The sequence below is a fragment of the Piliocolobus tephrosceles genome, chromosome 1 (genome assembly GCF_002776525.5).
Source record: "Piliocolobus tephrosceles isolate RC106 chromosome 1, ASM277652v3, whole genome shotgun sequence".
Taxonomy (NCBI): domain Eukaryota; kingdom Metazoa; phylum Chordata; class Mammalia; order Primates; family Cercopithecidae; genus Piliocolobus; species Piliocolobus tephrosceles.
Genome location: NC_045434.1, coordinates 154,652,565 through 154,657,903, shown reverse-complemented (window position 1 = coordinate 154,657,903; position 5,339 = coordinate 154,652,565).

The window sequence follows — 5,339 nt, the reverse complement described above, 5'->3', positions numbered from 1 at the left end:
GATAGTCTAACACAGGAATCTGCCTCAGAGTTGTTGTGTGGCTTACAATGAAAGGATGAGAGGATTATATATGTCATGCACCTAGAATGGTGTCAGGCACATGAAAATACTACATAGGTATTTATTATTCTTTGCATGCTGTATAGTACAGTCCTGAAAGCTGCATTCTGATCATTTATATTCTCCCAAGATAAATCACACAGCATGGCACATAGTAACTTCTCAATCCATAAAATGGTAATTTCAATGGAAAATTCTGGAATTATTTTAGGTAAGCTGTTACTTTGTTCCTCCTTGCTGAAGTGTGAAGAATACACAAAACTGGTCTGTTAAGGGAATTTTATGAGTATGACATCTTTTGTGTCGAGACAAAACGATGATAAAAACCTAGTAGTGAAGACAGGCTGAAAGGCGTAACTATTGCCATCTAAGTTGACCTGGAATGAATTCTCTACCCTGGGACCCAAAAAGTGGTAGTAAGTTATGAATTAAACTGGACAAGACAATCCTAGGCCTGCTGACTCTAACTGAAGATTAGCAATGTGCAATAGAGTTCAGCACTCCAACTTTTTTCTTTTTTCTTTTTTCTTTTTTTGCTTGTTTTTTGTATTTTTTGAGACAGGGTCTCACTCTGTTGCCCAGGCCGGAGTGCAGTGGCATGATCATGGCACACTGCAGCCTTCACCTCCTGGACTCAACCTCCTGAGTAGCTGGGACCACAGGTGGATGCCACCATACCTGGCTAATTTATTATTATTATTATTTGCAGAGACAGGGTCTTGCTAGGCTGCCCAGGCTGGTCTTGAACTCCTGGTCTCAAGTGATCCTCCTGCCTCGGTGTCCCAAAGTGCTGGGATTACAGGCATAAGCCACTGCATCCAGCCAGCACTTCAGCTTTTAGCAAAGGAAAAAGAAAGAACAAATTTCAACCAAGCTTCACCATCCTCACAATACACAGCATGTGTGTGAGAGTGGGGTGGTAGTGTGGGCCGGGGGTGTGCTGGGACCATGAATCTGAAGCATCAGTTGAGGAAGCCAATATTTTAAACTATTCTTGGATTGAGTTTTTTCCCCCCATTTCTCTTATTCAGAACATTTATATTTATTTATTTAAAGTGAAAGCAAGTTTATTAAGAAAGTAAAGGAATAAAAAGAATGACTACTCCATAGACAGAGCAGCCCAGACCATTTCTTTTAAAGGTGCTATTAGGAATAATTATTACTCTCTTGGGGACTTTCTTTTTATAAAGTTAAGTAATCACATGTGTGTTTGAAGTAGGTCAACAAAGAGGAAGTGTCTGGTTTTGCTTTCTAAGCAAATCTGCCTGTATTGTCATCTACATAACTTCTTAATTAAAAGTCTCTTCCAAGTTCACAAATAAGAACTGCCCCCCTGCTGCCTGAAAGCAGTGATTTACACTAACAAATGTCTCAAAAAGGCATGTCACAAACATGGGTAGACAAAAAGATTATTCATGTTCATATGATTTAAAGCAGGGGTGTCCAATCTTTTAGCTTCCTCGGGCCACATTGGAAGAATAATTGTCTCGGGCCACACATAAAATACACTAATACTAACAATAACTGATGAGCTAAAAAAAAAAATTTTTTTTATTAGATACAAAAAGTATCTAATAATGTTTTAAGAAAGGTTACAAATCTGTGTTAGGCTGCATTCAAAGCTGTCCTGGGCCGTGTTGATTTAAAGCTTTGATCCGAGTGTTTCTACAAAGACAAGTGGGACTGGAACAGCCAATATTATTTCAAAAGTCATGATATTATTCAGGGCTTGGTAGGGCTCAGGTAACTTAGCTGAATCAAAAATTGAAACAGAATGATGCCGTGGGTGAACCAGGCAGACTCATGAATGTGACCTTCTTTGGAAAAAGGATCTTCGTAGATATAATTAACTGGAGGCTTACCCCAAGTCCAGCTGCATCGATTACTCATTGTGTGTCTTGGGCAAGCTTCTTTTCCGAGCCTCAGTTTCTTTGTCTACAAATTGGAGCAAATAATAAAACTCTACAGTCTTCAAATCCAAAAGTTTTGGAAACGGATATTCTATTCTTCACTACTTTGGTGATGAAATCTAATCGACCTGAACTAATTTGTTCATAAAACCCTTTCATGTGGCTTTTTATAGTCTGTGTTTATTTTGTTTAATGTTAATTTACCTGTTTTGCTACACAATTATTAAAGTATTAGTCTAATAATTGAAGCAACCCCAGACCCTGCTGGGGGTGGCACATAATATATTATACTTGTAACATTTTTTTTTTCTCAAAAATCTAGAAAGTTTTGAGTTCCAAAACACACCTGGCCCCAAAGATTTCAGATAACAAATTGTTGACCAATACCTTCCTCATAGGATCATGACAGCAGCATGAAACAACGCAAGTAGAATTTCTGGAATACCCTATGTTAATGCCGTTTCCCTTCCTCTTTTTCCCTGAAGAGTCTTTTCTAAGGCACTAAATTCTTCCTTCAAGCAGCAGCCAGAGATCTTTGCTCAATGGCTGGTAAGGTTTTTCTATATTTTTGGCATCTGTATCTGTTTGCCCAACTTGCCTACTAGTCTGTAAACTCCTTCAGGGCAGAGACTGTGTTCCAGTGATTAGCGGCACACAAGCTGCCAAAAGTTTAACAAATATTTAAGAAATAGGCCAGGTGTGGTGGTTCATGCCTGTAATCCCAGCTACTCGGGAGGCTGAGGCATGGGGAATTGCTTGAACCCAGGAGGCAGAGGTCATGGTGAGCAGAGATGGCACCATTGCACTCCAGCCTTGGCAACAAGAGTGAAACTCCGTCTCAATAAATAAATAAACAAATGCAGCAATTATTTATTAGTGGGACTCATAGTCTTCTGATCACATTTCGGGCAGGGATGCACCATGGAAGGAGGATTTACTACAGATGTACAAGAAAAGTTTTGGAGTCTTGGGGAAGCCAGCAGAAGAGAACAGCCGCGGGAGGCAATGATAGAGATTCCTTGCATCCAGGTTTTCCTGGCACTGTCCCACTTTAGACCTGTTGTCATAGGACAATCATTGACTCCTGTATTAGTCTGTTTTCACGCTGCTAATAAGACATAACTGAAACCAGGTGATTTATAAAGAAAAGAGGTGTTTTTGTTTCTGTTTTGATACAGAGTCTCACTCTGTTGCCCAGGCTGGAGTGCCGTGGTACAATCTTGACTCAATGCAACCTCTGCCTCCTGGGTTCAAGCAATTCTCATGCCTCAGCCTCTCAGTAGCTGGGATTACAGGTGTGCACCGCCATGCCTGGCTAATTTTTGTAATTTTAGTTGAGACAGGGTTTCACCATGTTGGCCAGGCTGGTCTCGAACTCCTGGCCTCAAGTGATCCACCCACCTTGGCCTCCCAAAGCGTTGGGATTATAGATGTGAGCCACTGCGCCTGGCCAGAAAGAGGTTAAATTAACTCACAGTTCAGCATGGCTTGAGAGGCCTCAAGAAACTTACAATCATGGTGGAAGGGGAAGCAAACACATCCTTCTTCACACGGCAGCAGCAAGGAGAAGTGTCAAGCAAAAGGGGGAAAATCCCTTATAAAACCATCAGATCTCATGAGAACTCACTCACTATCATGAGAACAGCAGCATGTGGGTAGCTGCCCCCTTGATTCAATTACCTGCCACTGGATTCCTTCCATGACAGGTCTGCATTGTGGGAACTATAATTCAAGATGAGATTTGGGTGGGGACATAGCCAAACCATATCAACTCCCGTTTTTTCTCTTGCATTCTCAAACGTGTCTTCATTTGGATAAATCATGTGGACAACCTGCACAAGGAGCACCAGAGGGCAGTCTCAGGGTGCAAGGAGTTATTTTGTGTGCAGAGTGGAAGGGGAGGGGGATTCACTAAAAGGAGAGAAGAGGGTGCCTAAAAAGGCAGGCTTGAGGGATGGAGGAGACAGAAGTGAGGCTAGCAACAACCTAGATCCCCTTAGCAATGAGAAACAGCATAGTCTTTAGAGTCAATAGACACGAGGTCACATGCCAGCTGTATAACTTATTGACTGTACAACATATTGTAGTGGGTTAAATTGTGGCCCCTAAAAAGATACACCCATGTCTTAGCTCTAGGAACTTATGAACGTGACTCTTGGAAAAAGTCTTTGTAGATGTAATTAACTTAAGGCTCTCGAGAGGAGCTCACCCTGGATTATCCTGGTGGGTCCTAAATCCAGTGACAAATATCCTTATAAGAGAAACACAGAGGAGAGACCCGGAGAGGAGGAGAAGCCCGCATGAAGATGAGCAGAGACTGCAGTTATTCAGCCAAGTCAAGGAATGCCTGGAGCCACCAGAAGCCGGGAGAGGCAAGGAAGGATCCTCCCCTAGAGCATTTGGAGGAGCGTGGCCCTGCCACACCTTGATTTCAAACTTCTGGCCTCCATAATTATGAAATAAATTCTTGTTGTTTTAAGCCACCAAGTTTGTGGCAACTTCTTACAGCAACCCTAGGAAAATACCACACAGAGTGTGAGCTTTCTAAACGTTGTGAGCCTCAGTTACCTTATCTGAAAATGGGGCTAAAACTTGGACTTACCTTTTAGGGCTGCTTTAAGGAGTAATAGAAATTATACATGGGAATTACGTGGCACCAACTTGATACTTAATAGATGGAAACTGTCATGATGGCTGATGAAGAGCAGTATGAGATACTGAATTTGTCCAGCAGATGGCAGAAGATGGATTTGCAAACAAGAGGACTTCATAAGGTTTGCTGCCCAGCAATTGCAGCACCAGGCCCAAAGTAGCTTTCCTAGCTCACAAACTGATGAGGATCAACCCTCACCAACTCAAGTGAGCTCTCAGCTCTGTAGAAACTAAACTACTTCTGTTTTCCTTTGACCATTATACACCACAGAGGCCGGCACTGGAGAATATAAAGAGTGTGGTGCAACAGAAAATACCTGGGTTCTAGGCTCAGCTCTGTCATCTAACTAGGATTCAGTTTGCTCATGTGTGAAGTAGTGACAAGATGAAATACCAAGTGCAACATAATTAAAGGACTGCTGTGATACCAAAATAACATAATGTGTAAAAGTGCTATAAAAGCAAGATGCCATAAAGCACAGAAAGGCCCAGGAGAGATTAATTTATGGAGAACTTCTTCGTTTTTTTGAGACAGAGTCTTGCTCTGTTGCTCAGGCTGGAGTGCAGTGGTGCAATCTCAGCTAACTGCAATGTCTGCCTCCTGGGTGCAAGTGATTCTTGTGCCTCAGCCTCCTGAGTAGATGGGACTACGGGTGCACGCCACCAAGCCTGTTTTTTTTTTTTTTTTTTTTTTTTTTTTTTTTTTTTTTTTTTTTT